The 26,338-nt window shown below is 36.8% G+C and overlaps 1 long non-coding RNA gene across 2 annotated transcripts; it reads right to left on the bottom strand.

Annotated features, from left to right (window-relative positions):
- Positions 1-346: 346 nt before the first annotated feature.
- On the bottom strand, positions 347-20,980 carry LOC104102201 (uncharacterized). 2 transcript variants are annotated; one of them, XR_011414909.1, is made up of 11 exons: positions 20,855-20,980; positions 20,678-20,768; positions 20,469-20,568; positions 20,260-20,379; positions 19,550-20,180; positions 18,023-19,444; positions 17,612-17,679; positions 1,988-2,047; positions 1,424-1,558; positions 917-1,317; positions 347-822 (listed from the first exon to the last, which is right to left on the bottom strand). It is a non-coding gene; the product is annotated as an uncharacterized lncRNA (long non-coding RNA). The 2 variants fall into 2 exon arrangements; XR_011414908.1 differs by having other exon boundaries at positions 20,469-20,576.
- Positions 20,981-26,338: the final 5,358 nt, after the last annotated feature.

Raw genomic sequence — 26,338 nt, forward strand, 5'->3', positions numbered from 1 at the left:
ATCCTCTTCTAAGAGAAACTCAAGGTTCCACTTAATGCAACACGTTGAATCATTTACAAAATGATCCAGCATTTGCGCTGCAGCATTGAAAGTTTTTCGAGGAAAATATACAACATTAAGATCAGTCACAAGATGAATCAAGAACCTCGAAAAGAACATAGTAAGAAGAATGAAAATGAAGAACCAAAAGTTATTGAATCGTATTGATATCAGTGAAACAATTACAGAAGAGCTTATAATAAAACTCAACGAATGCTGCTAACATGATCTGCTTACATACAGTCAACTGAATTGGCTAAATTGCAAATAAATAACAAGCTAAATTGGCAGAGAAACCAATCCCAGCAGCCAATCGATCACAAGGATGAAAAAGTGCAGCATTACTCTTAACATGATAACAAGATCATTTCCAGGACTAAACTAGAGAAGTTGCAGTCAATTATTTTGCACACATTCCCTTTGTTAACCTCCTAAAACTTCTCTCCACTACTATGTGGAAAAGCTCTTCAGTTTCTTCACGTACAAAGGTCATTCATCTTAATAGACCACTTTAATATCTCTCGTGTGGCAATCACCCTTCAGATTTATCACCAATAGTCCCTTTTCTTTATTGTAGGTGAAATCATTATCGTTCATGTCCACTTTACATGAACTTGGTTTTGTGCTTGAATATGCTCCAAACTGACCACATCCTCTTGTTTTCACGTTTACTGCACGATCTGGAAGATCATCGGAACTGTACATTACATCTTCAATTGCTCCTCCTGAGTTATACATGTCAATCAGACCAATTGGAGCAAATTCAATATTTTCACCCAAGACCTGTTGGTATATAACATTCAAATATTTCATGTCAGAGCTGCTTTAGAAACATTGAGCAATAAGAAACAAAGAAAGTGGCTTTATCAGTTACTACCTTGATCGGTGAGATAGTAAATATTTCACATTTTAGTACACCCAAAGACACCTTTATTCTTTTTCTGTTTGGTACTTTGCAAAGAGATCCTGAAAATCAAAATAGCCTGAGCATCAGCATTTGTGTTTTGCCTACCAGTTTACTGGTATGATTAAGCAAATGAGGCACTTGCTTGAATTAAAAGCATATACTGCATAGTCTACACTCAAGTTTTGTCCTGCAATTTCTTTAAGGAATTCAACATCAAGAGGGCTAAGATGGCCAAAAATTGTGTTTTTTCTGTTGCTGTTGAGTTGTGTGCATTTGGAGTTGCTTCTTTCAGTCGCCAACTTCCAGCTCCTTGGCAGTTGAAAACGCCTATTACCCCAGTACGCTTATTCAAATTCCAAATCTTCAGCAGGCTGTTAATTGTAGAAAAAGATTAGTTTTTGTATTAGAAAAACTTGATCAAGGTTTTGCCTTTAGTTTAACTAAACCAATGGATGTAACTAACAATATGAGAATTACCTTTTCCCATCAATGACTGGATCAACAAATAAGCTATCTCGAGTTGGTCAACCAGCATATCTTGCTCTTAAGATGGATCCATCAGGTAAAACTAGTTTCTTGAGGATGTTGAAGTCATGTTTCCCTGGCTTGTCACTGAAATTTAATATAGTCGATATATCAAAAGTTAAATGAAGTGCATTAGGCCTTTTAATTTTCTTGTCCTCGACATCTTAATGAGAATCATCCAAGTGACTTACCTCACATAAACTGCACAGCCACCTAATTGTCACGACCCAAAATCCCACCACATGCGTCGTAATGGCACCTAGTCTCTAAGACTAGGTAAGCCGATTTCTATTATATTTTGAAGCCATTTTTTTTTGAATTAAATAAGTAACCAAAACTAACAGCGGAATAAATATGAATATACAACCTCCCAAAACTGTTAGTACTGAGTCACGAACTCTAACTGAATACATGAAATGATCACGAGGACCGAATATACAATACCGTTTGATTAAAAATTAACAATACAATGAAATGAAAAGACTCCAAGGGACTGTGACGACCAAACAGCTCTACCTTGAATCCTTACGGTCCCGCTTTAATTCTGTTCAAGTCCGATATCTCCAATACCTGACTCTGCACAAAAATGTGCAGAAGTATAGTATGAGTACACCACGGTCGGTACCCAGTAAGTATCAAGACTAACATCAGTGGAGTAGAGACGAGGTACAGTCAAGACAGTCACTAGTCTAATGGCCTGTGCAATATAATATACAAGATAGCAGGAAACAGATAACAATAAGGATATCATAAAACAACCAGTGATATGCACAACAAGACAACAAACACCATTTAATATCGTTCAACAAATAATAAATACAAGTACACCCAATTAAATCAAATTCTTCAAATAAATATCATTCACATATAATTCTACCAAATTACTCTCTTTCAAATATAATTTTTCTCAAATAAATATCTTTCAAATATAATTCTTTCATGTAATACTTTCTAAATAAAAATCCTTCCAAATAAATATTTTGAATATAATTCTTTAATTAAAAAGTCACCATGTGACACCTTGTTTCATAATCATAAAAATACGGGTCTCAGCCCATTTTCATATCTCCACGGCACCTCGTGCCCATTATTAAATCATCATATTTTTCCGGCACCTCGTGCCCTCATTTCATATCATAATTGCACGAACAATTCACATGTCAATATCCTCAATGTATATAAGATCGACATGATCAATTTATTTCCATTAAAGTGAGTTTAGAATTTTTAAATCAAGTAAGAAATCAACAAAGAATTGAATTTATTTTTAGAAATTATTTGGGTGAAGAAAATAACATTGCACTTAAATTAAAGCATCTGATAAACTACTGGTTTGGTTGTAAAACTATTTAATTTAAAACATAATAATAATTTCTTTTATTTAAATCAACTTAATCATCGGAAATCAGTAAGAAAAAACAGAAATATACTTCTTCAGAGTCTCATGCTAAAAAGCCAAAGCCAACACAATACAACTAGGAGCACAAAACACATAATAATAAAGTCAACTAGTACATCACGGAAGAACACACGAATTTACATATTAAATGAAACAAAATCACCCAAGGCAAGAACATAAATAAAGAAATATCAACAGGGCACTCCCGAGGTACCGCCTCGTAGTTCCAAATCATAAATAAATTCACAATATCTCATTTCTTATATTAACGCGGGAGCCTTCATATTTAATTTTAAAGAAATTATTTTTTTTCGAAATAGCATCCCGCGTTTTAGCCATCCTTATCACACCGCATGACTTCTAGTAGTTTCCTTACTAGCCACACGTTTCAAACCACCTGTATCTCACCGCATGCATTTCAACACCCTGACCTTATATCACCGCATGACTTCTAGTAGTTCCCCTACTAGCCACGCGTTTCAAACCACCCTTATCTCACCGCATGCGTATCAATATCACAATATTTCACAAATCGCACCTCAAGTGCCCAAATATCACAGCATAATACAACTTGCATCTCAATTGCCCAAATATTACAATATTTCACAAATTGCACATCAAGTGCTCAAATCTTACAACAAATCACAGATTGCACATCAAGTGCTCAAATCTTACAACATATCACAAATTGCACATCAAGTGCTCAAATTTTATAACATATCACAAATTGCACATCAAGTGCCCAAATATTATAACTTGCCACATAAATCAACAATACATTATTTTTCACAATAAGGAGCCCATGGCTCGACCATAATGTGCACAATATCTTAACAAAAATATCCGGTAGTGAACACTCAATAAAATAATATTTCACATAAAATCAAGGTGGCAATCACACCAAATCATCGTATAAAATAATTCAACAAACAAGGATCTAGGCATGACAAATAGAGGATTTAATAAGTGTTAATAATTTCCAATTTAATACCTAAGGGCGTTTAAGGATTTTAATCAACGAAATTTGCACATATAAACTAAGTGCGCACTCGTCACCTCACGTACATGGTTTTCAATTACACAATTTGCGCATAATACTCAATGCCTAAGGGGTATTTCTCCCACTCAAGGTTAGGCAAGACACTTACCTTTTTGAAGTTATGCCGATACTCCAAAATCACCTTCTTGCTTGAATTTACTTTCGGACCGCTCAAATCTATCCAAATTAATTGTATAACTTCATTAAAATTCATCGGAAATAATTCTGGATAATAATACGCCGACTTAAAAATTTATTTCAAAAAGTCAACAAAAGTCAATGTGGGCCCTCCCCTCGGAACCCGACATAATTTTCATGAAATCCAAACACCCATTCCGATACGAATTCAATCATACCAATTTTATCGAATTCCAATAACAACTCGACCTCCAAATCTTAAATTTTCGTTTTTGGAAGATTTTACAAAAATCTTGATTTCTTCCATTAAAATCCGAATTAAACGATGAATATAATCATAGATTCATGAAATATAAACACTTTAGGATATAGAACACTTACTCCAATCCATATGGTGAAAATCGCCTCAAAAATCGCTTCAATCCGAGCTCCATAGCTCCAAATATGTTAAAAATGGCTCAAACCTCGAAATATAGCTACTGTCCAAGTATTTACTCTTCGCAATCGCGGAAAATGATTCGCGATCGCGAAGCACAAAAATTTTCAGCCCCAAAATTTCTCTTCGCGATTGCAGAAAACCAATGACGATCGCGAAGAACAAACTTCCCAACTCTTCCAGACAGCCTCTAGTATAACGGTCATAACCTTTTGTCAAAAACTCCAAATGATACATGGTTTAACTTTCTGAAAACTAGATTCCAAGGTCTATAACTTTCATTTTTTTCTCATCTCCCAATTCCTTATAGATTTTAAGATATAAGCTTCCAAACTCAGCCCTATGCAGTAGATATTTCCCAACTCTTCTCGGACAGCCTGTGGTTTATCCACTATACCTTTTTGTATACACCTCCAAATTACCAATAGTTTACCTTTCTTAAAATTAGACACAAAGCGCTACAACTTTTATTTTTGGATCATCTCCAAATTCTTTATCGATTGCGAGATATAAGATTTCAAAGTCGGGTTAGTTCAGCAGAAAATGTCCTTTACGCGATCGCGAAAGGCCTTCCGCGATCGCGATTCACTGGCCATTTTCCCCCATTTTGTGCTTCGCGATCACGGCCAATTCCACACGATCTCATAGCACACTGCTGTAGCCAAAAACCAGCAGCTATAAATGGCCTAGAAATGGTCCGAAAGCACCCTGAAACTCACCCGAGCCCCTCGGGACCCCGTCCAATCACACCATCCAATCCCATAACATACCACAGACCTGCTTGAGGCCTCAAATCACATCGAACAACATCAAAACGATGAATCACACCTCAAATCAAAATCTATGAACTTTGAACTTTCAAATTCTATATCTTGTGCCGAAACACATCAAATCAATCCGGAATGACTTCAAATTTTGCACACAAGTCATAATTGACATAACGAAGCTATTCAAATTTCCAGAACCGGATTCCGACCCCGATATCAAAAATTCAACCCCCCGGTCAAACTTTTCAAAAATTCAACTTTTCCCATTTCAAGTTTAATTCCACTACGGTCCTCCAAATAATTTTTTAGACACGTTCCTAAATCCAAAATCACCCAACGGAGCTAACGGAACCGACAGAACTCTATTCCGGAGTCGTCTTCACACATTTCCGACTATGGTTAAAATCCTAAGACTTAAGCTTCCGTTTTAGGGACCGAACATCCTAAATCACCCTGAATCATCCGGTAACTGAATTCAACCATGCACGCAAGTCAATACACATAATACGAAGATGCTAAAGACCTTAAGTCATTGAACGGGGCGTTAATTCTTAAAATGACAAGTCGGGTTATTATATTCTCCACCTCTTAAACAAACGTTCGTCCTCGAACGTGCTAAGAATCTTTCTGAGGACTTTGAATTACTGAGTGTATTCTTACACACATACTTATGGGTGATTCTACATTCCCGCAATTTAACACGGGTCCGACAACACCATCTCAATTGAGATTATTTCTTTTCTCCATTCTTATAAGCTTTAAAGCAAAATCCTTAACTCTCCAATCATTTTCAAAATGCCTGATTTTCACTTCGACGCACTATATTAGTCTCAACTGACTATAGCAACTCGTGCCTACTCACACATCAACTTTCTTGATAGTGTTGAAGTACTCCGGGGTGTTACATTCTCCCCCGCTTAGGATCATTCTCCCTCAAATACATAACATATATTTTTTTTTTTGCACATAACAATCTCTCAAATTTTTCTAACTCTCAAAATTTTTATTATTTTATTTTTCAGAAATTTCGGCAGAGTCTCCCCTGTAAATGGGCATATCCACCTGCCGGAGTAACACCAAAACAACTCCTAACAACACATCCACAAACTAATAAAACACCACAAGGTATATATCAATAACACTAATCTCAGCATTACAAGCATTGCACTATTATAATGATATCATGACATGAAGTACATCATATGTATGTCCATCACCACATATCTGGTCTTAATAGTTGTTCATAATCGATTACAACATCGCCAATTAACCTCATATTAACCAAAATCTCATTTCAACTTCTCGTAACACTAACAGCAAATGCGAGGCATGAATACCTCATAATTATTTACCCGAATTAACGAGTTATATTTAACGCCACCCTGGCACTCACCTCGTAGGCTAAAACCCAATAATTAGAGCACAATTATGACACAGAAACACATAAAAGAATTATCACATAAGCCTATCAGGCATGACTCCTTATTAATACTATAGTACAATTTAAACTTCACAAAAGGGAGAATTTGAACTCATAAGTATTTCACCACAAGGACCTCGTCCTTATATACTCCTACCGCGGCTTGTAGCCCGATTTAAATATTTTACATTATATAAAAATGCGAGGATCTCGTCCTCAACTCCGTATCCCAAGTATTTTGCACATTGTGCCAACTGAAATTTTCAATTTTCTTTCTTTATTCTTTTCAATAAATTTCGTAAATAGTTTTCACAACACATAATGAACCCTCATACCGGTAGGGCATATAATTCATAATAATTGGAATCGATCATTTCGAAACACATTAAACCCACTGTAATGAATAATATTAATTACTTTTGGACTTAGAGCCCTCAATGGTGTACAAAAATAAAATGACAGACACAGACTCACATCTTCAAATCTCCCAACAGGGATAAATGTATAAATGGGTCACAAATTTACAAAACTCACCCATAAGCGGAGCATAATATGAGGACTCACCTCAATATTTAGAACCGAATCAAATTAAAGGAAAATATCCTTTTATAACAAAATCAGGATCGTACTTGTAACGACACCATATAGTGTATCGGCCTCAGCCAAATCATAATGATTATATCAATGGATCGGGCCTCCACCTCTTAGGTGCCCACTACCCGCCTGTCCTTCATCTCTAGCTGACGGTGCATATGAAGTATTAAGTGGAATAAAACTTGTAGCTGAAGTACTCTAATGAAATCCACCCCTCCCAAGTCTGGGACAATCTCTCATAATGTACCTAGTGTCACCACACTCATAACAACCCCTCTGCGGGTTCGGCTTCTCGCACTGAGTATGTGCCGCATAATTGAAATAACCATTACAGGAATCCTGTGTCGGTGGTGCATTGCAAGAACTTACTGTAGGACCTCGAATATTCTGAAATTATTTTTGTGACCCCGCTGGTACTAACATGTAGAATTATTAAGGACACAGAAATACCGTAAGCTCCAGCATCATCCTATACAATCTCACCTCTTAATCATATACAAGTTTTGAAGAACCTTAAAATACCACATAAATACATCTCAGGTCCCAACTGATATAGCATATGACCCCGCAATCTGATCGTTGATAGTGGACTCCCCTCACTTGGCGCGAAGCCACAGGATACATTCCGATGATCCACGATACTAACCTTCATCGCTCGTAGGACACCGGTCATAAGACACCTCAAGCCGTTTATTTGGCGCATGTCATCCTCATGACAGTTAAACTCGCTTCCTCCAGTGCCTTGGTTGCGTATGTACCCTTCTCTAAATAGAAATCCCATACGAACTACATAGTCTCTAATACCACCAACTATTTCAGATCTACATCCACCTCGTGACCCTACCACAATTGTGATGATTAGGCAATTAATTAAACCTTTTTGAGATCATACTTATTAACCGGATGTCAGAACCTGCTGCACCCCTATGTGCACAACTGAGTAATCTCTAAATACTTCCGCATCCTCGATCTGGATGACACGTTGTAACAACGGTTGAAAAACCCTGGCGCCCTTATAACCCCTCTGTAGTATCAAAAGCCGTTGGCGCATAGTTGATACCGAGTGCGCAATTTCATATACGAGTGGATGAAAAAGAACATAAGATATATGCTTCAAGTTGAATAAATGCCGCACGATAAGGAATGAAAGAAGTGAATTTTTCCTACTAGCTTTGTAGCCTATCGAAGATAAGTACAGACATCTCCGTACCGATCCGTAAGACTCTACTAAACTCGTTCGTGACTCGTAGAACCTATGAACCTAGAGCTTTGATACCAACTTGTCATGACCTAAAATCCCACCACAGGCGTCGTGATGGCACATAGTCTCTAAGACTAGGTAAGCTGATTTCTATTATATTTTGAAGCCATTTGTTTTAATTAAATAAGTAACCAAAACTAACAACGGAATAAATATGAATATACAACCTCCCAAGACTGGTAGTACCGAGTCACGAACTCTAACAGAATACATGGAATGATCACGAGGACCGAATATATAATACTGTTTGATTAAAAATAAATAGTACAATGAAATAAAAAGACTCCAAGGGACTACGACGACCAAACAGCTCTACCTTAAATCCTTACGGTCCCGCTTTAATTCTGCTCAAGTCCGATATCTCCAATACCTGGCTCTGCACAAAAATATGCAGAAGTGTAGTATGAGTACACCACGGTCGGTACCCATTAAGTATCAAGACTAACCTCAGTGGAGTAGAGACGAGGTACAGTCAAGACATTCACTAGTCTAATAGCCTGTGCAATATAATATACAAGATAGTAGGAAACAGATAACAATAAGGATATCATAAAATAACCAGTGATATGCACAGCAAGACAACAAACACCATTTAATATCGTTCAACAAATAAAAAATACAAGTACACCCAATTAAATCAAATTCTTCAAATAAATAACCTTCACATATAATTCTACCAAATTACTCTCTTTCAAATATAATTTTTCTCAAATAAATATCTTTCAAATATAATTCTTTCATGTAATACTTTCTAAATAAAAATCCTTCCAAATAAATATTTTGAATATAGTTCTTCAATTAAAAAGTCACCATGTGACACCTCATTTCATAATCATAAAAATACGGGTCTCAGCCCATTTTCATATCTCCACGGCACTTCGTGCCCATAATTAAATCATCATAATTTCTCGGCACCCCGTGCCCTCATTTCATATAATAACTGCACGAATAATTCACATGCCAATATCCTCAATGTATATAAGATCCACATGATCAATTTATTTCCATTAAAGTGAGTTTAGAATTTTTAAATCAAGTAAGAAATCAACATAGAATTGAATTTATTTTTAGAAATCATTTGGGTGAAGAAAATAACATTGCATTTAAATGAAAGCATCTGATAAACTACTGGTTTGGTTGTAAAACTATTTAATTTAAATAATAATAATAATTTCTTTTATTTAAATCAACTTAATCATCAAAAATCAGTAAGAAAAACTAGAAATATACTTCTTCAAAGTCTCGTGCTAAAAAGCCAAATCCAACACAATACAACTAGGAGCACAAAATACATAATAATAAAGTCAACTAGTACATCACGGAAGAACACAAGAATTTACATATTAAATGGAATAAAATCACCCAAGGCAAGAACATAAATAAAAAAATATCAACAGGGCACTCCCGAAGTACCGCCTCGTAGTCCCAAATCATAAATAAATTTACAATATCTCATTTCTTATATTACCGCGGGAGCCTTCATATTTAATTTTAAAGAAATTATTTTTTTCCGAAATAGCATCCCGCGTTTTAGCCATCCTTATCACACCGCATGACTTCTAGTAGTTCCCCTACTAGCCATGCATTTCAATACCCTGACCTTATATCACCACATGACTTCTAGTAGTTTCCCTACTAGCCACGTATTTTAGTCTACCCTTATCTCACCGCATGCGTATCAATATCACAATATTTCACAAATCGCACCTCAAGTGCCCAAATATCACAGCATAATACAACTTGCACCTCAAGTGCCCAAATATTACAATATTTCACAAATTGCACATCAAGTGCTCAAATCTTACAACATATCATAAATTGCACATGAAGTGCTCAAATATTATAACATATCATAAATTGCACATCAAGTGCCCAAATATTATAACTTGCCACATAAATCAACAATACATTATTTTCCACAATAAGGAGCCCATGGCTCGACCATAATGTGCACAAATTCTTAACAAAAATATCCGGATGTGAACACTCAATAAAATAATATTTCACATAAAATCAAGGTGGCAATCACACCAAATCATCGTATAAAATAATTCAACAAACAAGGATCTAGGCATGATAAATAGAGGATTTAATAAGTGTTAATAATTTCCAATTTAATACCTAAGGGCGTTTAAGGATTTTAATCAACGAAATTTGCACATATAAACTAAGTGCACACTCGTCACCTCGCGTACATGGTTTTCAATTACACAATTTGCGCATAATACTCAATGCCTAAGGGGTATTTCTCCCACTCAAGGTTAGGCAAGACACTTACCTTTTTGAAGTTATGCCGATACTCCAAAATCACCTTCTTGCTTGAATTTACTTTCGGACCGCTCAAATCTATCCAAATTAATTGTATAACTTCATTAAAATTCATCGGAAATAATTCTGGATAATAATACGCCGACTTAAAAATTTATTTCAAAAAGTCAACAAAAGTCAATGCGGGCCCCTCCCCTCGGAACCCGACATAATTTTCATGAAATCCAAACACCCATTCCGATACGAATTCAATCATACCAATTTTATCGAATTCCAATAACAACTCAACCTCCAAATCTTAAATTTTCGTTTTTGGAAGATTTTACAAAAATCTTGATTTCTTCCATTAAAATCCGAATTAAACGATGAATATAATCATAGATTCATGAAATATAAACACTTTAGGATATAGAACACTTACTTCAATCCATATGGTGAAAATCGCCTCAAAAATCGCTTCAATCCGAGCTCCATAGCTCCAAATATGTTAAAAATGGCTCAAACCTCGAAATATAACTACTGCCCAGGTATTTACTCTTCGCAATCGCAGAAAATGATTCGCGATCGCGAAGCACAAAAATTTTTAGCCCCAAAATTTCTCTTCGCGATTGCAGAAAACCAATGACGATCGCGAAGAACAAACTTCCCAACTCTTCCAGACAACCTCTAGTATAACGGTCATAACCTTTTGTCAAAAACTCCAAATGATACATGGTTTAACTTTCTGAAAACTAGATTCCAAGGGTTATAACTTTCATTTTTTTCTCATCTCCCAATTCCTTATAGAATTTAAGATATAAGCTTCCAAACTCAGCCCTATGCAGCAAAAATTTCCCAACTCTTCTCGGACAGCCTGTGGTGTATCCACTATACCTTTTTGTATACACCTCCAAATTACCAATAGTTTACCTTTCTTAAAATTAGACACAAAGCGCTACAACTTTTATTTTTGGATCATCTCCAAATTCTTTATCGATTGCGAGATATAAGATTTCAAAGTCGGGTTAGTTCAGCAGAAAATGTCCTTTACGCGATCGCGAAAGGCCTTCCGCGATCGCGATTCACTGGCCATTTTCCCCCATTTTGTGCTTCGTGATCACGGCCAATTCCACACGATCTCATAGCACACTGCTGTAGCCAAAAACCAGCAGCTATAAATGGCCTAGAAATGGTCCGAAAGCACCCTGAAACTCACCCGAACCCCTCGGGACCCCGTCCAATCACACCATCCAATCCCATAACATACCACAGACCTGCTTGAGGCCTCAAATCACATCGAACAACATCAAAACGATGAATCACACCTCAAATCAAAATCTATTAACTTTGAACTTTCAAATTCTATATCTTGTGCCGAAACACATCAAATCAATCTGGAATGACTTCAAATTTTGCACACAAGTCATAATTGACATAACGAAGCTATTCAAATTTCCAGAACCGGATTCCGACCCCGATATCAAAAATTCAACCCCCCGGTCAAACTTTTCAAAAATTCGACTTTCCCCATTTCAAGCTTAATTCCACTACGGTCCTCCAAATAATTTTTCAGACACGCTCCTAAATCCAAAATCACCCAACGGAGCTAACGGAACCGACCGAACTCCATTCCGGAGTCGTCTTCACACATTTTCGACTATGGTTAAAATCCTAAGACTTAAGCTTCCGTTTTAGGGACCGAACATCCTAAATCACCCTGAATCATCCGGTAACTGAATTCAACCATGCACGCAAGTCAATACACATAATACGAAGCTGCTAAAGACCTTAAGTCATTGAACGGGGCGTTAATTCTTAAAACGACAAGTCGGATTATTATATTCTCCACCTCTTAAACAAACGTTCGTCCTCGAACGTGCTAAGAATCTTTCTGAGGACTTTGAATTACTGAGTGTATTCTTACACACATACTTATGGGTGATTCTACATTCCCGCAATTTAACACGGGTCCGACAACACCATCTCAATTGAGATTATTTCTTTTCTCCATTCTTATAAGCTTTAAAGCAAAATCCTTAACTCTCCAATCATTTTCAAAATGCCTGATTTTCACTTCGACGCACTATATTAGTCTCAACTGACTATAGCAACTCGTGCCTACTCACACATCAACTTTCTTGATAGTGTTGAAGTACTCCGGGGTGTTACATTCTCCCCCGCTTAGGATCATTCTCCCTCAAATACATAACATATATTTTTTTTTTTGCACATAACAATCTCTCAAATTTTTCTAACTCTCAAAATTTTTATTATTTTATTTTTCAGAAATTTCGGCAGAGTCTCCCCTGTAAATGGGCATATCCACCTGCCGGAGTAACACCAAAACAACTCCTAACAACACATCCACAAACCAATAAAACACCACAAGGTATATATCAATAACACTAATCTCAGCATTACAAGCATTGCACTATTATAATGATATCATGACATGAAGTACATCATATGTATGTCCATCACCACATATCTGGTCTTAATAGTTGTTCATAATCGATTACAACATCGCCAATTAACCTCATATTAACCAAAATCTCATTTCAACTTCTCGTAACACTAACAGCAAATGCGAGGCATGAATACCTCATAATTATTTACCCGAATTAACGAGTTATATTTAACGCCACCCTGGCACTCACCTCGTAGGCTAAAACCCAATAATTAGAGCACAATTATGACACAGAAACACATAAAAGAATTATCACATAAGCCTATCAGGCATGACTCCTTATTAATACTATAGTACAATTTAAACTTCACAAAAGGGAGAATTTGAACTCATAAGTATTTCACCCCAAGGACCTCGTCCTTATATACTCCTACCGCGGCTTGTAGCCCGGTTTAAATATTTTACATTATATAGAAATGCGAGGATCTCGTCCTCAACTCCGTATCCCAAGTATTTTGCACATTGTGCCAACTGAAATTTTCAATTTTCTTTCTTTATTCTTTTCAATAAATTTCGTAAATAGTTTTCATAACACATAATGAACCCTCATACCGGTAGGGCATATAATTCATAATAATTGGAATCGATCATTTCGAAACACATTAAACCCACTGTAATGAATAATATTAATTACTTTTGGACTTAGAGCCCTCGATGGTGTACAAAAATAAAATGACAGACACAGACTTACATCTTCAAATCTCCCAACAGGGATAAATGTATAAGTGGGTCACAAATTTACAAAACTCACCCATAAGCGGAGCATAATATGAGGACTCACCTCAATATTTAGAACCGAATCAAATTAAAGGAAAATATCCTTTTATAACAAAATCAGGATCGTACTTGTAACGACACCATATAGTGTATCGGCCTCAGCCAAATCATAGTGATTATATCAACGGGTCGGGCCTCCACCTCTTAGGTGCCCACTACCCGCCTGTCCTTCATCTCTAGCTGACGGTGCATGTGAAGTATTAACTAGAATAAAACTTGTAGCTGAAGTACTCTGATGAAATCCACCCCTCCCATGTCTGGGACAATCTCTCATAATGTACCTAGTGTCACCACACTCATAACAACCCCTCTGCGGGTTCGGCTTCTCGCACTGAGTATGTGCCGCATAATTGGAATAACCATTATAGGAATCCTGTGCCGGTGGTGCATTGCAAGAACTTACTGTAGGACCTCGAATATTCTGAAATTATTTTTGTGACCCCGCTGGTACTAACATGTAGAATTATTAAGGACACAGAAATACCGTAAGCCCCAGCATCATCCTATACAATCTCACCTCTTAATCATATACAAGTTTTGAAGAACCTTAAAATACCACATAAATACATCTCAGGTCCCAACTGATATAGCATATGACCCCGCAATCTGATCGTTGATAGTGGACTCCCCTCACTTGGCGCGAAGCCACAGGATACATTCCGATGATCCACGATACTAACCTTCATCGCTCGTAGGACACCGGTCATAAGACACCTCAAGCCGTTTATTTGGCGCATGTCATCCTCATGACAGTTAAACTCGCTTCCTCCAGTGCCTTGGTTGCGTATGTACCCTTCTCTAAATAGAAATCCCATACGAACTACATAGTCTCTAATACCACCAACTATTTCAGATCTACATCCACCTCATGACCCTACCACAATTGTGATGATTAGGCAATTAATTAAACCTTTTTGAGATCATACTTATTAACCGGATGTCAGAACCTGCTGCACCCCTATGTGCACAACTGAGTAATCTCTAAATACTTCCGCATCTTCGATCTGGATGACACGTTGTAACAACGGTTGAAAAACCCTGGCGCCCTTATAACCCCTCTGTAGTATCAAAAGCCGTTGGCGCATAGTTGATACCGAGTGCGCAATTTCATATACGAGTGGATGAAAAAGAACATAAGATATATGCTTCAAGTTGAATAAATGCCGCACGATAAGGAATGAAAGAAGTGAATTTTTCCTACTAGCTTTGTAGCCTATCGAAGATAAGTACAGACATCTCCGTACCGATCCGTAAGACTCTACTAAACTCGTTCGTGACTCGTAGAACCTATGAACCTAGAGCTTTGATACCAACTTGTCATGACCTAAAATCTCACCACAGGCGTCGTGATGGCACATAGTCTCTAAGACTAGGTAAGCTGATTTCTATTATATTTTGAAGCCATTTGTTTTAATTAAATAAGTAACCAAAACTAACAACGGAATAAATATGAATATACAACCTCCCAAGACTGGTAGTACCGAGTCACGAACTCTAACAGAATACATGGAATGATCACGAGGACCGAATATATAATACTGTTTGATTAAAAATAAACAGTACAATAAAATAAAAAGACTCCAAGGGACTACGACGACCAAACAGCTCTACCTTAAATCCTTACGGTCCCGCTTTAATTCTGCTCAAGTCCGATATCTCCAATACCTGGCTCTGTACAAAAATATGCAGAAGTGTAGTATGAGTACACCACGGTCGGTACCCATTAAGTATCAAGACTAACCTCAGTGGAGTAGAGACGAGGTACAGTCAAGACATTCACTAGTCTAATAGCCTGTGCAATATAATATACAAGATAGTAGGAAACAGATAACAATAAGGATATCATAAAATAACCAGTGATATGCACAGCAAGACAACAAACACCATTTAATATCGTTCAACAAATAAAAAATACAAGTACACCCAATTAAATCAAATTCTTCAAATAAATAACCTTCACATATAATTCTACCAAATTACTCTCTTTCAAATATAATTTTTCTCAAATAAATATCTTTCAAATATAATTCTTTCATGTAATACTTTCTAAATAAAAATCCTTCCAAATAAATATTTTGAATATAGTTCTTCAATTAAAAAGTCACCATGTGACACCTCATTTCATAATCATAAAAATACGGGTCTCAGCCCATTTTCATATCTCCACGGCACTTCGTGCCCATAATTAAATCATCATAATTTCTCGGCACCCCGTGCCCTCATTTCATATCATAACTGCACGAATAATTCACATGCCAATATCCTCAATGTATATAAGATCCACATGATCAATTTATTTCCATTAAAGTGAGTTTAGAATTTTTAAATCAAGTAAGAAATCAACATAGAATTGAATTTATTTTTAGAAATCATTTGGGTGAAGAAAATAACATTGCATTTAAATGAAAGCATCTGATAAACTACTGGTTTGGTTGTAAAACTATTTAATTTAAATAATAATAATAATTTCTTTTATTTAAATCATCAAAAATCAGTAAGAAAAACTAGAAATATACTTCTTCAAAGTCTCGTGCTAAAAAGCCAAATCCAACACAATACAACTAGGAGCACAAAATACATAATAATAAAGTCAACTAGTACATCACGGAAGAACACAAGAATTTACATATTAAATGGAATAAAATCACCCAAGGCAAGAACATAAATAAAGAAATATCAACAGGGCACTCCCGAAGTACCGCCTCGTAGTCCCAAATCATAAATAAATTCACAATATCTCATTTCTTATATTACCGCGGGAGCCTTCATATTTAATTTTAAAGAAATTATTTTTTTTCGAAATAGCATCCCGCGTTTTAGCCATCCTTATCACACTGCATGACTTCTAGTAGTTCCCCTACTAGCCACGCATTTCAAATCACCTGTATCTCACCGCATGCGTTTCAATACCCTGGCCTTATATCACCACATGACTTCTAGTAGTTTCCCTACTAGCCACGTATTTTAATCTACCCTTATCTCACCGCATGCGTATCAATATCACAATATTTTACAAATCGCACCTCAAGTGCCCAAATATCACAGCATAATACAACTTGCACCTCAAGTGCCCAAATATTACAATATTTCACAAATTGCACATCAAGTGCTCAAATCTTACAACATATCATAAATTGCACATGAAGTGCTCAAATATTATAACATATCATAAATTGCACATCAAGTGCCCAAATATTATAACTTGCCACATATATCAACAATACATTATTTTTCACAATAAGGAGCCCATGGCTCGACCATAATGTGCACAAATTCTTAACAAAAATATCCGGATGTGAACACTCAATAAAATAATATTTCACATAAAATCAAGATGGCAATCACACCAAATCATCGCATAAAATAATTTCAACAAACAAGGATCTAGGCATGACAAATAGAGGATTTAATAAGTGTCAATAATTTTTAATTTAATACCTAAGGTCGTTTAAGGATTTTAATCAACGAAATTTGCACATATAAACCAAGTACGTACTCGTCACCTCGCGTACATGGTTTTCAATTACACAATTTGCACATAATACTCAATACCTAAGAGGTATTTCCCCTACTCGAGGTTAGGCAAGACACTTACCTATTTGAAGTTATGCCGATATTCCAAAATCACCTTCTTGCTTGAATTGACCTTCGGATCGCTCAAATCTATCCAAATTAATTATATAACTTCATTAAAATTCATCGAAAATAATTCTGGATAATAATACGTCGACTTAAAAATTTATTCCAAAAAGTCAACAAAAGTCAACGCGGGGCCCACCCCTCGTAACCCGACATAATTTTCATGAAATCCAAACACCCATTCCGATACGAGTTCAACCATACCAATTTTATCGAATTCCAATAACAACTCGACCTCCAAATCTTAAATTTTCGTTTTTGGAAGATTTTACAAAAGTCCTGATTTCTTCCATTAAAATCTGAATTAAACGATGAATATAATCATAGATTCATGAAATATAAACACTTTGGGATATAGAATACTTACCCTAATCCATATGGTGAAAATCGCCTCAAAAATCGCTTCAATTCGAGCTCCATAGCTCCAAATATGTTTAAAATGGCCGAAATCTCAAAATATAGCTACTGCCCAGGTATTTACTCTTCGCAATCACGGAGCACAAAATTTTTCAGCCCCAAAATTGCTCTTCGCGATTGCGGAAAACCAATCGCGATTGCGAAGAACAAACTTCCCAACTCTTCCAGACAGCCTCTAGTATAATGGTCATAACATTTTGTACAAAACTCTAAATGATGCATGGTTTAACTTTCTGAAAACTAGATTCCAAGGGCTATAACTTTCATTTGTTTCTCATCTCCCAATTCTTTATAGATTTTGAGATATAAGCTTCCAAATTTAGCCCTATGTAGTAGAGATTTCCAAACTCTTCCAGGACAGCCTGTAGTGTATCCACCATCAACTTTTGTACACACCTCCAAATTACAAATAGTTTAAATTTCTGAAAACTAGACACAAAGGGCTACAACTTTTATTTTTGGATCATCTCTAAATTCCTTATAGATTGCGAGATATAAGTTTCCAAAGTCGGGTTAGTGCAGCAGAAAAGTTTCTCTACGCGATCGCGAAAGGCCTTTCGCGATTGCGATTCACCGGCCATTTTTCCACATTTTGTGCTCGCGATCCCGGCCAATTCTACGCGATCGCATAGCACACTACTGTAGCTAAACACCAGCAGCTATAAATGGCCTAGAAATGGTCCGAAACCACCCCGAAACTCAGCCGAGCCCCTTGGGACCCTGTCCAATCACACCATCTAGTCCCATAACATAACATGGACCTGCTCGAGACCTCAAATCACATCGAACAACATCAAAACGACGAATCACACCTCATATCAAAATCTATAAACTTTGAACTTTCAAATTCTATATCTTGTGCCAAAATACATCAAATCAATCCGGAATGACTTCAAATTTTGCACATAAGTCATAACTGACATAACGAAACTATACAAATTTCCAGAATCGGATTCCGACCCCGATATCAAAAAGTCAACCCCGGTCAAACTTTCCAAAAATTCGACCTTTGCCATTTCAAGCTTAATTCCACTGCGGACCTCCAAATAATTTTTCGAATACGCTCCTAAGTCCAAAATCACCCAACAGAGCTAACGGAACCGACGGAACTCCATTCCGGAGTCGTCTTCACACATTCCCGACTATGGTCAAAATCCCAAGACTTAAGCTTCCATTTTAGGGATCGAGTGTCCTAAATTACCCCGAATCATCCGGTAACTGAATTCAACCACGCATGCAAGTCAATACACATAATACGAAGCTGCTCAAAATCTTAATTCGTTGAACGGGGCGTTAATTCTTAAAACGACAAGTCGGGTCGTTACACTAATGCTCTTGCTGCACTGTGGAACTCAGCAGTGTTGTGATTGCTCTACAACATGAAAGAGCAAGTATTAGCATTTTAGAGAACTCTACTTCAATTTTTATAAATTCCAGCTGTATATGACGTAAATGGTATTAACACGGGAATTTTTACGTGGAGCATGTCCCAGTCTGGCACTACTATTTCCCCGAGTGGAAGACTGTTATAAGCCACTATTGTAACATGTAAGGTCTAGAAGGTCGGCTCATTAGACATGAAATCTTCTGATGCTCTAGCTGTTGCACTCTTCTTTGAACTGAAAATACACTAAAACAGTCAAGACATAATTTGGTGCTGATGAAATTTGAAAATGAGATAGGTCGGATAGAAGATAAATCTGTAAATAGAGTCTGAATTATGAGACATGCAACAAATCAGGTTATTGTCTTTGAAGTTCCTCTCAATAGATTCATCAAGAGCTTCATGATACTTCTTAGTAAGTGACACCCGTCCACCAAATACAGAACCCAATGTTTCCATCAAGTTTTGGACATCAACCTTGACGCCGTCAACTCCACAACTAGCAAGATAATTGTGGAGATCATTATAGAAATCATAGATTTTTTGAGCATCTATTACTCCAACTCCATATTTCTCTAAGCTGTCCAAGGCAATATCTCTAATATTTCCTAAGTTTCTAGGGGATTGAACCGGATACGCGATCTTGGGATTGTATTTTTTCAAAGTTTCGGATGTAGGAAGAACTCCTCAGTAACCAGCTAAAGCATGCCACATATAGACGTATCTGTATTAATCAGTAAGTTCACTAGTTAGAAAGCATAAAATTGACAAAAATTAAAATTACATTCAGTTTTAGATCTTACTTCAGGCCATATTTCTGTTTGATGGTATCAACGAGCTCTTTGAGATTTGTGCACGAGCCATCTAAATCTAAGCTCTTGAATTTGCTGTTTTCGTTAATATCAGCTAATCTAGTGGCAAACCTATAAATAAAGAAATAGGCATTGAGTACTTTTTGCTCATTCAAGAAGCTTGAAGGTTTTTCAAGAACTGAGAATAGAAAAGAACATACTGTATTTCTTCAGTAAGTGGTTCGCCTTCTTTTTAAAATCCATTGACTATATCTTGCCATCCATCATCTATGATTAAGAATTTTGGTGAACATCCTCCTTCTAAGAAACTTCAAAAACAGAATCAAAATTATATTACTGAGAGAGGAAAATTTGCAGCATATTCCATTTGAAGAGCGAGATATTTCATAAGCGCAGTGAATAATCAAACCTTTGAAGACCCGCTTTGATACCAGTTGGATTAACTTCTTTATAGAAACATCCCAAGTGCACCATCCAAACCAATCTAAGCGGGTCAGAATCTGAATTTAGAACAGAAAACAAGTTCAGCTGAAAGCCCTTTAACTAAATTAACAAAGCTTACTAATTATCTTCTAATTCTTGTTACCTTTTTGTTCTCGATGTGACTGAATGTACCCTTGTGCTTTTCAAACATAATCCCAAGACACCAAAATTTGAGCATTACAAGTGATAAACAAAATTTGTTTTTGATAGTAGCAAACCTGAAGTTGTACGTGAAAGAAAGAAAAGTGGACAAAACAAAAGAAAGAAAAATCAAAAAGAGATGAACTTATGATGCAAGCATTTACATTGGCATTCTTATGATGTATGTGCTTACATCGGCATTCGTATGATGTAAGCGCTTAAATCGGCAGGGCATTCAAATGCCTATAAAAGGGGTATGCATTTTCATTTGATAATCATCACTCAACTTCTTCTTTCTCTCTGCAATTAATTATGAGCTATTCTTTGTGTGGCCGTGGAGTAGGCAAAATTGTCGAACCACATAAATCTTATCTTGTCTTGTCTTGTACAATTTATTGCTTCTCTTTCAAATATTTTTCCCTTCTATTAGCCGGACACGTTTTCCAACAACTGGTATCAGAGCACGGTGCGATTCTGGTAGAAAAGTACGGTACTGGTGCATGTACTATTTACAAGAATAGTGCGACACTATTGATCATCATTACTATTCACATGCATTATTCACATAAATCTTTTTGTGAAAAATGGCATTGGAAGGGGAAAGTTAAGATTGACAAGTTCAATGGTAAAATTTTTGGATTTTGAAAAATGCAAATAGAGGATTATTTGTACTAGAAAAAATTACACTTACCTCTGCCCGAGGTAAAACCAGAGACTATGGCCAAAATAAATTGGGATATATTAGATCGCCAAGCTCTTGGTGTGATTCGCTTGACGCTAACACGAAAGGTGATGTTTAACATCATTAACGACAAGACCACTGCAAGCCTGATGAAAGCGTTATCAAATATGTACGAGAAGCCATCTGCTTCAAATAAAGTCTATTTGATGCGTCGATTGTTCAACTTAAAGATGACAAAAGGTGGATCTGTCACGTAACATATCAATGAGTTTAATGTAATATTAACTCAGTCGAGTTATGTCAATATAACATTCGATGACGAAATCAGGGCATTGATTCTACTATCATCTCTACCGGAGAGTTAGTCTACAACAGTAACTGTAGTTGGCAGTTCATCGGAAAGTACCAAACTCAAATTGGATGATATTTAACGACTTGGTTCTAAGCGAAGATATTCGCCGGAAAGAATCAAGTGACTCCCCAGGATCTGCCTTGAATACCAAAAGCAGGGGAGAAACATCCAAAGAGGACAAAGTCATAGTCGTGGCAGATCAAAGTCAAGGAGAAGAGGGCAATTCAAAAATCACAAAAACATTATGTGTTGGAATTGCGACAAAAAGGGCCACTACAATAGTCAGTGTAGAGAGCCAAATAAGAAGAAGAACGATCAATACAAGGATGATAATTCAACAAATGCAATTGTTGAACAAGTCGGTGATGCACTAATTTGTTGTGCAGACAGTCCAGTTGAATCTTGGATTCTCGACTCAGGTGCATCCTTTCACTCTACATCATGCAAAGAATTATTGCATAATTATATTGCTGGAAACTTTGGAAAAGTTTATCTAGCAGACGGCGAATCTCTAGACATTGTCGGGAAAGGTGAAGTTCATATAAAGACTTCATAAGGCACGCTATGGAAATTGCAAAATTTCTGACATATTCCTGGCCTCGAGAAAAATCTGATATCTATGGGTCAAATTGACAGTGAAGGATATACAACAACATTTGGTAACGGATCGTGAAATATAACCAAAGGAAATTTGGTTGTGGCACGAGACTTCAAGAAGGGAACACTATATGCAACTACAATACAACAAGATACTATAACAACAATTGATCATGATCGTGATACAACATTGTGGCACCGGAGGATCGTGCATATGAGTGAGAAGGGAATGAAGTTAATGGCATCCAAAGAAAAGCTGCCAAACCTATAGCATGTTAAATTAGGTTTGTGCGAAGAATGCATTTACGGGAAACAAAAGAGAGTTAATTTCTCAAAGGTGGGAAGGACACCAAAGAAAGAGAAACTGGAACTAGTGCATACAGATGTGTGGGGACCAGCATCTGTAACTTCTCTGGGAGGCTCACACTATTATGTCACCTTCATTGATAATTCCACAAGAAAGGTATGGGTTTATTTTCTGAAAAATAAATCTAATGTGTTTGTTACCTTTAAAAGATGGAAAGGTGAAGTTGAAAATCAGACAAGTCATAAGTTATAATGTCTGAAGTCTGACAATGGAGGAGAATATGATAGTCAAGAGTTTAAAGCATTCTGCTCTAAGAATGGTATCAGAATGATCAAGATAGTTCCTCGAACACCAGAACAAAATGGCGTTGCTGAGAGGATGAGCAGAACCCTGAATGAACGGGCTAGAAGTATGAGAATACATTCTGGATTGCCGAAGTACTTTTCGGCTGAGGCTGTTAACACGGCGACTTACCTCATAAATAGGGGACCCTTTGTACCACTGAATTTTAAAATTCATGAGGAGGTATGGACAGGAAAGGAGGTAACTCTCTCACATCTGAAAATATTTAGTTGTGTTGCTTATGCGCATGTAAACTCTAATGATAGAGATAAGCTTGATCCTAATGCCAAGAAATATTTCTTTATTGGCTATGGTGATGATAATTTTGGTTATCGATTTTGAGATGATCAGAATAGAAAGATCCTAAGACACAAAAATATCACATTTGATGAAAATATGATGTACAAAGACAAGCTTGAAGTAGAACCAACCAGCACCAGTAGCAGACATCTGAAATAATTGACTTAGAAGAAATCTCAAAAAATGAAGTGGCTAGAACGACTACAACTGGATCTAAAATTAAAGATGCCGAACTAGAAGCCGAATCTGGATCAGAATCAGAATCAGAACCAGAACCAGAACCAGAGATAGAATCAGATGGAGAACCAGATCTGGAGTCAGGACTTGAATCAAATTCGGGGATCAGTTAATCCTGAACCTACATTAATGAGATCTAAAAGAGTCACGAATGCTCCAGATAGGTTAACTCTCTCTCTCTCTCTCTCTCCACTATTTACTTCTGACTGATGCTGGAGAACCAGAGAATTTTGTTGAAGCAATGCAGGTGATAAGCTTTGATAAGTGGAAGCTAGTCATGAAAGAAGAGATGAATTCTCTTCAAAAGAATACAACATGGATACTTACAGAATTACCAAAAGGAAATAAGGCATTGCAAAACAAGTGGGTGTACAGGGTTAAGGAAGAGCATGATGGTAAGAAGAGATACAAAGCACGATTAGTAGTAAAAGGCTTTTAGCAGAAGGAAGGGATTGACTACACCGAGATCTTCTCTCATGTAGTCAAATTAACTACTATCAGGTTGGTGCTAAGTATCGTAGCTGCAGAAAATTTGCATTTGGAGCAGCTAGATGTTAAAACTACTTTCTTGCATGGTACACATCTACATGAAGCAACCTGAAGGTTTTCAAATTTTTGGTAAACAAAACCTTGTGTGTAAGTTGCAGAAGAGTTTGTATGGTTTAAAACAAGCACCCCGACAATGGTACAAGAAATTTGATGGATTCATGCATAATAATGGTTTCACAGGATGTGAGATGGACCATTGATGTTATATCAAAATTTTTGATATATCATATATCATTTTACCGTTGTACGTTGATGATATGCTAATTGCACAATCTAGCATAAATGAGATCAACAGGGTTAAGCAACAACTGGCAGAGGAGTTTGAAATGAAAGACTTAGGACCAGCTAAGCAAATGCTTGGGATGAGGATTAGCAGAAACAGGTCTGAAGGAACCTTAAAATTATCTCAAGAAAAGTACATAAATAAGGTACTAAGCAGGTTCAACCTTCATGATGCAAAGACCAGAAGCACTCCACTCGGAAGCCATCTTAATCTGTCGAAGGACCAATCACCTAAGACAGATGAAGAAAGGAAGTACATGTCCAAAGTTCCATATGCTTAAGCAGTAGGAAGTTTGATGTATACTATGGTTTGCACTAGACCTCACATAGCCCATGCAATTGGAGTTGTCAGTAGATACATGTCAAATCCAGGAAAGGAGCATTGGGAAGGTGTAAAATGGATATTACGATATCTTAAAGGCACCTCAGGTATGACACTTTGTTTTAAAAGGAGCAATATTATCTTACAAGGTTTTGCTGATGCAATTTAGGCGGCGATCTGGATAGTCGAAAAACTACCACATGCTACGTATTCACCTTGGGTGGTATTGCTGTTAGCTGGATGTCTAGACTTCAGAAAAGTGTTGCTCTATCTACCACTGAAGCAGAGTACATGGCAATCTCAGAAGTTGGAAAAGAGATGACTTGGCTCAAGAATTTTCTTAAAGAGCTAGGTAAAGAGCAAGACAATTATGAATATTTCAGTGATAGCCCGAGTGCAATTCATCTTGCCAAGAATCTAGTGTTTCATGCAAGATCGAACCATATCCAGTTGAGGTATCATCATTGTATACGGTCAAAACCGGTTTCGACCTTCATATAATTAATCAGGATTTAGGGACCGATAAATACTGAAATCGAAGTCAATATCGAGCTATGATATGAAGAAGTGTTATCGAGCTCAAGAGCCAGGGCTCGAGTCAATTCTGAGCCCAAGTCAATATCAGACCCGAGTCAATACCGAGCCCGAATTAATATCGAGCTCGAGTCAATTCCTAGCCTGAGTGAATATCGAGCTCGAAACCTAGAGATCGACCACTACTAGGTCCGGCCAAGATCGATCTAAGAGACAAGAGCCATTATAGCCGCACTAAGGGAAAAAATCTCAACGGGAATTAAGAAAAAACTAATTAATTAATCTATCATGGGATCCCCACTATGTATTGTTAATTATATTCAAAGTAGATCCCTCCACTATAAGAAGAGTGGCTATCATTTCTGTAGAAGGGAGACCAAAACATCTACACACTACCATATTGAAAAGATTATTGATATTCATAGAGAGATTATCCTTTTTTGGGCTTTATACATTGATCTGTCTTGCTTGTTCGTATATCGTTTTCCATTCAATTTGGTTTGTATTTCATTCTTTTTACAGCCAATATTCGATATGTTTCTACTTACTTTTCCGATTTGTGCCAAGTTATACCACGTATCCTTAGAGCTACGTATAAATTCAACTCTATCCGTTTTTCGGGTAAACAGTTTGGTGCCCACTATGGGGCTAAGGATAATAGTAGTTATTTGGTACAAATCTCTGTGAAACACACTATTTTACACTTGCTCTTGGAAGTGTCTTTGAATTTCAGGTTAAAAACAATGAATTCTCAATTAATGGCCCTACCTATCGAAAACGAAGCTGGCCTTCAAGATGAGAACAACAACTTACCCCCCGGGGGTGGAAGGCCACTCATCGATCCCGATGGAGCTCGGGTCGAAGAGCCAATAGACGTTAATTCACATGCGGCCATCGAGGCAAACAAACGTTCTAACCCTGAAAATAACATTCATGGTGGAA

This window comes from Nicotiana tomentosiformis, chromosome 3 (assembly GCF_000390325.3).
Source record: "Nicotiana tomentosiformis chromosome 3, ASM39032v3, whole genome shotgun sequence".
Lineage (NCBI taxonomy): Eukaryota > Viridiplantae > Streptophyta > Magnoliopsida > Solanales > Solanaceae > Nicotiana > Nicotiana tomentosiformis.